The sequence below is a fragment of the Arachis stenosperma genome, chromosome 2 (genome assembly GCF_014773155.1).
Source record: "Arachis stenosperma cultivar V10309 chromosome 2, arast.V10309.gnm1.PFL2, whole genome shotgun sequence".
NCBI classification, from domain to species: Eukaryota; Viridiplantae; Streptophyta; class Magnoliopsida; order Fabales; family Fabaceae; genus Arachis; species Arachis stenosperma.
In genome coordinates this window covers 55,716,736-55,728,360 of record NC_080378.1, presented here as the reverse complement: position 1 = coordinate 55,728,360, position 11,625 = coordinate 55,716,736, and the positions used below count along the sequence as shown (strand labels likewise).

Sequence of the window (11,625 nt, the reverse complement as noted above, 5' to 3'; positions counted from 1 at the left end):
TTTCATAATTGCTTGCTTCATTATTGAAAACCCATTTGCTTTCCATAACTAAAATTGTGCGCTCTTAGGCATTAGTTCCTAGGGAAGACGACTCGAGGTTTAACTACTCTCGATTATTTTAATTTGAATTAAACTTAGATTGGGAGGGTTACTTGTCGGTTTGGACTATGCTACCGACGAAGAAATTGTTTTGCTAAATTTCCAAACCATCGTAATTCTCTCTATCACTAACTTCAGCAAATTTTCAACATACTAGGTGCCCAACACCCATGCTTTGGAGCCCAACTTCAAATGATTTTTCATGTAACGACCTAGTTTTCGGTAAAATAGAACTTTTTCTAAAAGAAGCAGAATTTTTTCAAAAGTTCAGCATAGCAGGCACCTCTATTGTATCATCAAGTACCTTGCGACGTTATCAGTTACTAAACTAGCAAAAAACTGTGTCTTCAAGCCACTTCGACTAGAAATTTAAAAAATCTGAGCAACATGGTTAAATTCCGTTTAACGTGCCAATTTCGAATACATAGAAAAATAAATAATAATATTTTAGTATCAAGATATTCTTTGATAATATTATTTTATCTGGGTTTAAAATCTACCGGTATGAGTGGTGGACGAAATTGTGATCCTCAAAGTTGGTCTCTTTGTATTTGTATGAAATCAAAAATACCCCAAAGAGATCATGGTGTGATGAATTGGGATCTTAATAATCCCTGGTGTGATCATAACTCCGTTCAACTTAACCAGCAAGTGTACTGGGTCATCCAAGTAATACCTTACGTGAGTAAGGGTCGATCCTACAGAGATTGTTGGTATGAAGTAAGCTATGGTCACCTTGTAAATCTCAGTTAGGCAGATTAAATTGGTTCATGATAGGTTCAAAAATTAATAATAAACAAAAAATAAAATAGGATAGAAATACTTATGTAAATTAATAGTGGGAATTTTAGATAGGCGTATGGGGATGCTGTGCTCCTCTTGAATCTCTTCTTTCTTATTACGTTCATCCAATCCTTCTTACTCCTTTCCATGGCAAGCTGTATGTAGGGCATCACTGTCGTCAATGGCTACTTTTCATCCTCTCGGGAAAATGGTCCTATGCGCTGTCACTGCATGGCTAATCGTCTGGAGGCATCACCCTTGCCGATGGCTACATCCCATCCTCTCAGTGAAAACGGTCCAAATGCTCTGTCACAGCACGACTAATCATCTGTCGGTTCTCAATCAGGTTGGAATAGAATCCCTTGATTCTTTTGTGTCTGTCACTAACGCCCAGCCTTCAGGAGTTTGAAGCTCGTCACAGTCATTCAATACCGGAATCCTACTCGGAATACCACAGACAAGGTTGGACTTTCCGGATTCCCGGGATCCTAATCGGAATACCACAGACAAGGTTAGACTTTCCAGATCCCCATGAATGCCGCCATCTATCTAGCTTATACCACGAAGATTCTGTTGGGGAATCTAAGAGATATGCGCTCGGCCTAAAGTAGAACGGAAGTGGTTGTCAGTCACGCGCGTTCATAGGTGAGAATGATGATGAGTGTCACGGATCATCACATTCATCAAGTTGAAGTGCAACGTATATCTTGGAATAAGAATAAAAGAGAATTGAATAGAAAGTAATGGTAATTGTATTGAAACTTGAGGTACAGTAGAGCTCCACACCCTTAATCTATGGTGTGCAGAAACTCCACCGTTGAAAATACATAAGTGAAAGGTTCAGGCATGGCCGAATGGCCAGCCCCCTAAAACGTGATCAATAGCCTCTTAAGATGAAGAATAAAAAAAAACTGAGACCAAAGATGAAACGTGGTCAAAAGACGTCTAATACAATAGTTAAAAGTCCTATATATACTAGACTAGCTATTAGGGTTTACATGAGTAAGTAATTGATGCATAAATCCACTTCCGGGGCCCACTTGGTGTATGCATGGGCTGAGCTTGATCTATCCACGAGCTTAGACTTTTCTTGGAGTTGAACGCCGAGTTATAGCGTGTTTCTGGCGTTCAACTCCGGGTTATGACGTGTTTTTGGCGTTTAACTCCAGACAGCAGCATGTACTTGGCGTTGAGTGCCACTTTACGTTGTCAATTCCCAAATAAAGTATGGACTATTATATATTTCTGGAAAGCTCTGGATGTCTACTTTCCAACGCCGTTAAGAGCGCGCCATTTGGAGTTCTGTAGCTCCAGAAAATCCATTTTGAGTGCAGGGAGGTCAGATTCCAACAGCATCAGCAGTCCTTTTGTCAGCCTTTTTTCCGAGTTTTGCTCAAGTCCCTCAATTTCAGCCAGAAATTACCTGAAATCACAGAAAAACATACAAACTCATAGTAAAGTCTAGAAATGTGAATTTAACATAAAACTAATGAAAATATCTCTAAAAGTAGGTTGAACTTACTAAAAACTACCTAAAAACAATGCCAAAAAGCATATAAATTATCCGCTCATCACAACACCAAACTTAAATTGTTGCTTGTCCCCAAGCAACTTGAGAATCAATTAGGATAAAAAGAAGAGAATATACTATAAATTCCAAAATATCAATGAATATTAATTCTAATTAGATGAGCGGGACTTGTAGCTTTTTGCTTCTGAACAGTTTTGGCATCTCACTTTTTCCTTTGGAGTTCAGAATGATTGGCTTCTCTAGGAACTTAGAATTTCGGATAGTGTTATTGATTCTCCTCGTTAAGCATGTTGATTCTTGAACACAGCTACTTGTGAGTCTTGGCCGTGGCTCTAAGCACTTTGTTTTTCAATATTACCACCGGATACATAAATGCCACAGACACATGACTGGGTGAACCTTTTCAGATTGTGACTTAGCTTTGCTAGAGTCCCCAGTGAGTGGTGTCCAGAGCTCTTAAGCACACTCTTTTGCTTTGGATCCTTTTTACCCTTGCCTTTTGGTTTTAAGGGCTATTGGCTTTTTCTGCTTGCTTTTTCTTTTTCTTTCTATACTTTTTTTTGCCATTTCTCTCTCTCTCTTTTTTTTCGCAAGCTTTTGTTTTTCATTGCTTTTTCTTGCTTCAAGAATCAATTTCATGATTTTTCAGATCATCAATAACATTTCTCTTTGTTCATCATTCTTTCAAGAGCCAACAGTTTTAACTTCATAAACAACAAGATCAAAAATATGCACTGTTGAAGCATTCATTCAGAAAACAAAAAGTATTGTCACCACATCAATATAATTAAATTTAAATTCAAGGATAAATTCAAAATTCATGTATTTCTTGTTCCTTTGAATTAAAACATTTTTCTTTTAAGAGAGGTGAAGGATTAATGGATTTTATTCATAGCTTTAAGACATAGTTACTACATACTAATGATCATGAAGTAGAGACACAAAACATAGATAAACATAACATAGAAACCGAAAAATAGAAAGAAATAAGAACAAGGAATGAGTCCACCTTAGTGGCGTCTTCTTCTTGAAGGACCAACAATGTCCTTAAGCTCTTCTATGTCCCTTCCTTGCCTTTGTTGCTCCTCCCTCATTGCTCTTTGATCTTCTCTTATTTCATGGAGAATGATGGAGTGCTCATGATGTTCCACCCTTAATTGTTCCACATTGTGGCTTAAATCTTCTAAGGAAGTGTTGAGTTGTTCCCAATAGTTGTTGGGAGGGAAGTGCATCCCTTGAGGCATCTCAGGGATTTCTTGATGATGAGCTTCCTCATGCATCTCTTGAGAACCGTGGAGGGTTTCTCTTGCTTACTCCATCCTCTTTTTGGTGATGGGCTTATTGGTGCGCGAAATTGTGAACAATACTTTTCACAACTCTCATAATCCCTGGTCATGAACTCCAAAAACTTGGTGGTTCAATTCCATGGCATTACACAACTTCGCACAACTAACCAGCAAGTGCACTGGGTCGTCCAAGTAATACCTTACGTGAGTAAGGGTCGATCCCACGGAGATTGTTAGCATTGAAGCAAGCTATGGTCATCTTGTAAATCTTAGTCAGGTAAACTCAAATGTATATGATGATGAATGAAAATAGCATAAAAGATAAAGATAGTGATACTTATGTATATCATTGGTGTAAGAGCTTCAGACAAGCGTATGAAGATGCCTTCCCTTCTGTCTCTCTGCTTTCCTACTGCCTTCATCCAATCCTTCTTACTCCTTTCCATGGCAAGCTCGTGTAGGGTTTCACTGTTGTCAGCAGCTACCTCCCATCCTCTCAGTGAAAGCGAGAGCATATGCTCTGTCACAGCATAGCGGAATTCAGCTGTCGGTTCTCGGTCAGGCCGGAATAATATCCATTGATACTTTTGCGTCTGTCACTAACGCCCTAGCCTGCTAGGAGTTTGAAGCACGTCACAGTCATTCAATCATTGAATCCTACTCAGAATACCACAGACAAGGTTAGACCTTCCGGATTCTCTTGAATGCTGCCATCAGGTCCTGCCTATACCACGAGGACTCCGATTAAAGAATCCAAGAGATATTCACTAAGCCTCGAATGCTTGTAGAACAAGAGTGGTTGTCAGTCACTTTGTTCATGGGTGAGAAGGATGATGGGCGTCAATCATCACCTTCATCAAGTTGAAGAACAAGTGATATCTTGGACAAAGAACAAGCGGAATTGAATAGAAGAACAATAGTAATTGCATTAATACTCGAGGTACAGCAGAGCTCCACACCTTAATCTATGGTGTGTAGAAACTCCACCGTTGAAAATACATAAGCATAAGGTCTAGGCATGGCCAAATGGCCAGCCTCCCAATGATCTAAGATAGCATAAAACAAAGATAGCTACCAAAGTCTCTAGATACAATAGTAAAAGGTCCTACTTATAGATAACTAGTAGCCTAAGGTATGAGTAAATGACATAAAAATCCACTTCCGGGCCCACTTGGTGTGTGCTTGGACTGAGCAATGAAGCATTTTCGTGTAGAGACTCTCCTTGGAGTTAAACGCCAGCTTTAGTGCCAGTTTGGGCGTTTAACTCCCAATTAGGTGCCAGTTCCGGCGTTTAACGCTGGAATTTCTTGAGGTGACTTTGATCGCCGGTTTGGGCCATCAAATCTTGGGCAAAGTATAGACTATTATATATTGCTGGAAAGCCCAGGATGTCTACTTTCCAACGCCGTTGAGAGCGCGCCAATTGGGCTTCTGTAGCTCCAGAAAATCCACTTCGAGTGCAGGGAGGTCAGAATCCAACAGCATCTGCAGTCCTTTTGAGTCTCTGGATCAGATTTTTGCTCAGATCCCTCAATTTCTGCCAGAAAATACCTGAAATCACAGAAAAACACACAAACTCATAATAAAGTCCAAAAAAGTGAATTTTAACTAAAAACTAATAAAAATATACTAAAAACTAACTAGATCATACTAAAAACATAGTAAAAACAATGCCAAAAAGCATACAAATTATCCGCTCATCACAACACCAAACTTAAATTGTTGCTTGTCCCCAAGCAACTGAAGATCAAATAAGATAAAAAGAAGAGAATATGCAATGAACTCCAAAAACATCTATGAAGATCAGTATTAATTAGATGAGCGGGGCTTTTAGCTTTTTGTCTCTGAATAGTTTTGGCATCTCACTCTATCCCTTGTAATTCAGAATGATTGGCTTCTTTAGGAACTTAGAATCCAGATAGTGTTATTGATTCTCCTAGTTAAGTATGATGATTCTTGAACAAAGCTACTTATTGAGTCTTGGCCGTGGCCCAAAGCACTCTGTCTTCCAGTATTACCACCGGATACATCCATGCCACAGACACATAATTGGGTGAACCTTTTCAGATTGTGACTCAGCTTTGCTAAAGTCCCCAATTAGAGGTGTCCAGGGTTCTTAAGCACACTCTTATTTGCCTTGGATCACAACTCTTATTCTTTCTTTTTCTTTCTTTTTTTTTCTTTTTTCTTTTTTTTTTCGGTTTTTTTTCGTTTGCTTCCTTCTCTCTTCTTTTTTTTTTGTATTCACTGCTTTTTCTTGCTTCAAGAATCATTTTTAATGATTTTTCAGATCCTCAGTAACATGTCTCCTTTTTCATCATTCTTTCAAGAGCCAACATTCATGAACCACAAATTCAAAAGACATATGCACTGTTCAAGCATACATTCAGAGAACAAAAGTGTTGCCACCACATCAAAATAATTAAACTATTATAAAATTCAGAATTCATGCAATTCTTTCCTTTTCAATTAAGCACGTTTTTATTCAAGAAAGGTGATGGATTCATAGGACATTCATAACTTTAAGGCATAGACACTAAGACACTAATGATCACAAGACACAATCATGGATAAACATAAGCATAAAATTCGAAAAACAGAAGAACAAATAACAAGGAAATCAAAGAATGGGTCCACCTTAATGATGGCGGCTCTTTCTTGCTCTTGAAGATCCTATGGAGTGCTTGAGCTCCTCAATGTCTCTTCCTTGTTTTTGTTGCTCCTCCCTCATGATTCTTTGGTCTTCTCTAATTTCATGAAGGATGATGGAGTGTTCTTGATGCTCCACCCTTAGTTGTCCCATGTTGGAACTCAATTCTCCTAGGGAGGTGTTTAGTTGCTCCCAATAGTTTTGTGGAGGAAAGTGCATCCCTTGAGGTATCTCAGGGATTTCTTGATGAGAGGGGTCTCTTGTGTACTCCATCCTTTTCTTGGTGATGGGCTTGTCCTCATCAATGGGGGTATCTCCCTCTATGTCAACTCCAACTGAATAACAGAGGTGACAAATGAGGTAGGGAAAGGCTAACCTTGCTAAGGTAGAGGATTTATCCGCCACCTTGTAGAGTTCTTGGGCTATGACCTCATGAACTTCCACTTCTTCTCCAATCATGATGTTATGGATCATGATAGCCCGGTCTATGGTAACTTCGGACCGGTTGCTAGTGGGAATGATTGAGCGTTGTATGAACTCTAACCATCCTCTAGCCACAGGCTTGAGGTCATGCCTTCTCAATTGAACCGGCTTTCCTCTTGAATCTTGCTTCCATTGTGCGCCCTCTTCACATATGATTGTGAGGACTTGGTCCAACCTTTGATCAAAGTTGACCCTTCTAGTGTAAGGATGCTCATCTCCTTGCATCATAGGCAAGTTGAATGCCACCCTCACACTCTCCGGACTAAAATCCAAGTATTTCCCCCGAACCATAGTGAGATAATTCTTTTGATTCGGGTTCACACTTTGGTCATGGTTCTTGGTGATCCATGCATTGGCATAGAACTCTTGAACCATCAAGATTCCGACTTGTTGAATGGGGTTGGTAAGTACTTCCCAACCTCTTCTTCGGATCTCATGTCGGATCTCCGGATATTCACCCTTTTTGAGTGAAAAGGGGACTTCGGGGATCACCTTCTTCAAGGCCACAACTTCATAGAAGTGGACTTGATGCACCCTTGAGAGGAATCTATCCATCTCCCATGACTCGAAGGTGGAAGCTTTTGCCTTCCCTTTCCTCTTTCTAGAGGTTTCTCCGGCCTTGGATGCCATAAATGGTTATGGAAAAACAAAAAGCAATGCTTTTACCACACCAAACTTAAAATGTTTGCTCGTCCTCGAGCAAAAGAAGAAAGAAGAGAGTAGAAGAAGAAGAAATGAGGAAGAGGGAGAAGGTGGTGTGTTCGGCCAAGAAGGGAAAGAAGGGGTGTTTAGGTTGTGTGAAAATGAAGGGTTGAAGAAGGGTATATATAGGAGAGAGGGGGAGTAATGGTTCGGCCATTATGGGTGGGTTTGGGAGGGAAAGTGGTTTGAATTTGAAGGGTGAGGTTGGTGGAGATTTATGAAGGATGGATGTGAGTGGTGAAGAGAAAGATGGGATTTGATAGGTGAAGGGTTTTTGGGGAAGAGGTATTGAGGTGATTGGTGAATGGGGAAGAAGAGAGAGAGTGGTGTGGGGTCCTGTGGGGTCCACAGATCCTGTGGTGTCAAGGAAAAGTCATCCCTGCACCAAGTGGCATCAAAATTCACGTTTTGAGCCATTTCTGGCGTTAAACGCCGGGCTGGTGCCCATTCCTGGCGTTTAACGCCAGGTTGTTGCCCTTTACTGGCGTTTAACGCCAGTCTGGTGCCCCTTTCTGGCGTTAAACGCCCAGAATGGTGCCAGACTGGGCGTTAAACGCCCAACAGCTAGCATTACTGGCGTTTGAACGCCAGCTTCTTCTCCTCCAGGGTGTGCTGTTTTTCTTCCTGTTTTTCATTCTGTTTTTGCTTTTTTCATTGTTTTGTGACTTCTTATGATCATCAACCTACAAAAAAGATAAAATAACAAAAGAAAATAGTTAACTATAAAACATTGGGTTGCCTCCCAACAAGCGCTTCTTTAATGTCATTAGCTTGACAGAGGACTCTCATGGAGCCTCAGAAATACTCAGAACCATGTTGTAACCTCCCAACACCAAACTTAGAGTTTGAATGTGGGGGTTCAACACCAAACTTAGAGTTTGGTTGTGGCCTCCCAACACCAAACTTAGAGTTTGACTGTGGGGGCTCTGCTTGGCTCTGTTTTGAGAGAAGCTCTTCATGCTTCCTCTCCATGATGATAGAGGGATGTCCTTGGGCTTTAAATACCAAGGATTCTTCATTCACTTGAATAATCAACTCTCCTCTATCAACATCAATCACAGCCTTTGATGTGGCTAGGAAGGGTCTGCCAAGGATGATAGATTCATCCATGCATTTCCCAGTCTCTAGGACTATGAAATCAGTAGGGATGTAATGGTCTTCAATCTTTACCAAAACATTCTCTACAAGTCCATGAGCTTGTTTTCTTGAATTGTCTGCCATCTCTAATGAGATTCTTGCAGCTTGCACCTCAAAGATCCCTAATTTCTCCATTACAGAGAGGGGCATGAGGTTTACACTTGACCCTAAGTCACACAAGGCCTTCTTGAAGGTCATGGTGCCTATGGTACAAGGTATAGAAAACTTCCCAGGATCCTGCCTCTTTTGAGGCAGTTTCTGCCTAGACAAGTCATCCAGTTCCTTGGTGAGCAAAGGGGGTTCATCCTCCCAAGTCTCATTTCCAAATAACTTGTCATTTAGCTTCATGATTGCTCCAAGGTATTTAGCAACTTGCTCTTCAGTGACATACTCATCCTCTTCAGAGGAAGAATACTCATCAGAGCTCATGAAAGGCAGAAGTAAGTCCAATGGAATCTCTATGGTCGCATTTTGAGCCTTAGATTCCCGTGGTTCCTCATTGGGGAACTCAGAGGAGGTTGGTGCACGCCCATTGAGGTCTTCCTCAGTGGCGTCCACCTCCTCTCTTTCCCTTCCATATTCGGCCATGGTTATGGCTTTGCATTCTCCTTTTGGATTTTCTTCTGTATTACTTGGGAGAGTACTAGGAGGGAGTTTAGTAATTTTCTTGCTCAGCTGTCCCACTTGTCCTTCCAAATTTCTGATGGAGGACCTTGTTTCATTCATGAAACTTTGAGTGGTTTTGATTAGATCAGAGACCATTGTTGCTAAGTCAGAAGTACTCTGCTTAGAACTCTCTGTCTGTTGCTGAGAAGATGATGGAAAAGGCTTGCCATTGCTAAACCTGTTTCTTCCACCATTATTGTTATTGAAACCTTGTTGAGGTCTCTCTTGATTCTTCCATGAGAGATTTGGGTGATTTCTCCATGAAGAGTTATAGGTGTTCCCATAGGGTTCTCCTAGGTAATTCACCTCTTCCATTGAAGGGTTCTCAGGATCATAAGCTTCTTCCTCAGATGAAGCTTCCTTAGTACTGCCATGTGCATTTTGCATTCCAGACAGACTTTGAGAAATCAAATTGACTTGTTGAGTCAATATCTTGTTCTGAGCCAATATGGCATTCAGAGTGTCAATCTCAAGAACTCCTTTCTTCTGACTAGTCCCATTGTTCACAGGATTCCTTTCAGAAGTGTACATGAATTGGTTATTTGCAACCATTTCAATCAATTCTTGAGCTTCTGCAGGCGTCTTCTTCAGATGAAGAGATCCTCCAGCAGAGCTATCCAAGGACATCTTAGATAGTTCAGAGAGACCATCATAGAAAATACCTATGATGCTCCATTCAGAAAGCATGTCTGAAGGACATCTTCTGATTAATTGTTTGTATCTTTCCCAAGCTTCATAGAGGGATTCTCCATCCTTCTGTCTGAAGGTTTGGACTTCCACTCTAAGCTTACTCCATCTTTGTGGTGGAAAGAACTTTGCCAAGAAGGCATTGACTAGCTTTTCCCAAGAGTCCAGGCTTTCTTTAGGTTGAGAATCCAACCATATTCTAGCTCTGTCTCTTACAGCAAAAGGGAATAGCATCAGTCTGTAGACCTCAGGGTTAACCCCATTAGTCTTGACTGTGTCACAGATTTGCAAGAATTCAGCTAAGAACTGATGAGGATCTTCCATTGGAAGTCCATGGAACTTGCAATTCTGTTGCATTAGAGAAACTAATTGAGGCTTAAGCTCAAAGTTGTTTGCTCCAATGGCAGGGATAGAGATGCTTCTCCCATAGAAATCAGGAGTAGGTGCAGTGAAGTCACCCAGCACCTTCCTTGCATTGTTGGCATTGTTGTTGTTTTCGGCTGCCATGGGTTCTTCTTCCTTGAAGAATTCGGTCAGGTCCTCAACAGAGAGTTGTGCTTTAGCTTCTCTTAGCTTTCTCTTCAAGGTCCTTTCAGGTTCAGGGTCAGCTTCAACAAGAATGCCTTTGTCTCTGCTCCTGCTCATATGAAAGAGAAGAGAAAAAGAGAATGTGGAATTCTCTATGTCACAGTATAGAGATTCCTTGAGATGTCAGAGAAAAAGAAAAAATAGAAGAAAAGAAGGTAGAAGAATTCGAACTTGATTAGTTAGAGTTCGAATTGGGCATTAAGAAGGAGCAGTACTCCATAAATAGAAGGATGTGAGAAGGAGGGAAGAGGATTTTCGAAAATTAATTAAAAAGATGTCAAAAACATTTTAAAAATTGATTGATAATTTTCGAAAATTGAAAGTGGGGAAGAATTAAAGTGATTTTTAAAAAAAAGATTTTGAAATTAGAAGTCAAAAAGATTTGATTGAAAAGTTTTTTTGAAAAAGATGTGATTAAAAAGATTTGATTGAAAAGTTATGGTTTTAAAAAGATGTGATTGAGAAGATATGATTTGAAAATAATTTTAAAAGATATGATTTGAAAACAATTTGAAAAGATATGATTTAAAAAAAAATTAATGACTTGCCTAACAAGAAAAGATATGATTCAAACATAAAACCTTTCTTAATAGAAAAGGCAAAAAATGTTCAATCAAATCATTAATTATTAGTAAGTATCTTTGAAAAAAGGAAAGAAATTGATTTTGAAAACATTTGATTGAAAAGATATGATTTGAAAAAGATTTGGTTTTGAAAAACTTTGAAAACTTGAAAAAAAATTGGTTTGAAAACAAAATCTTCCCCCTAGCACCATCCTGGCGTTAAACGCCCAGAATGGTATACATTCTGGCGTTTAACGCCCAAAATGCTACCTCTTTGGGCGTTAAACGCCCAACCAGGTGCCCTGGCTGGCGTTTAAACGCCAGTCTGTCTTCTTTACTGGGCATTTTTGAATGCTCAGCTTTTTCTGTATAATTCCTCTGCAGTATGTTCTGAATCTTCAATTCTTTGTATCATTGACTTGAAAAGACACAAATTAAAAATATTTTTGG

At 39.9% G+C, this 11,625-nt stretch overlaps 1 non-coding gene across 1 annotated transcript; it reads left to right on the top strand.

Moving 5' to 3' along the window:
• Positions 1 to 10,018: 10,018 nt before the first annotated feature.
• On the top strand, positions 10,019 to 10,126 carry LOC130964282 (small nucleolar RNA R71). Its single transcript, XR_009080383.1, has one exon. It is a non-coding gene; the product is annotated as a small nucleolar RNA R71 (small nucleolar RNA).
• The last annotated feature ends 1,499 nt before the right edge of the window (positions 10,127 to 11,625 follow it).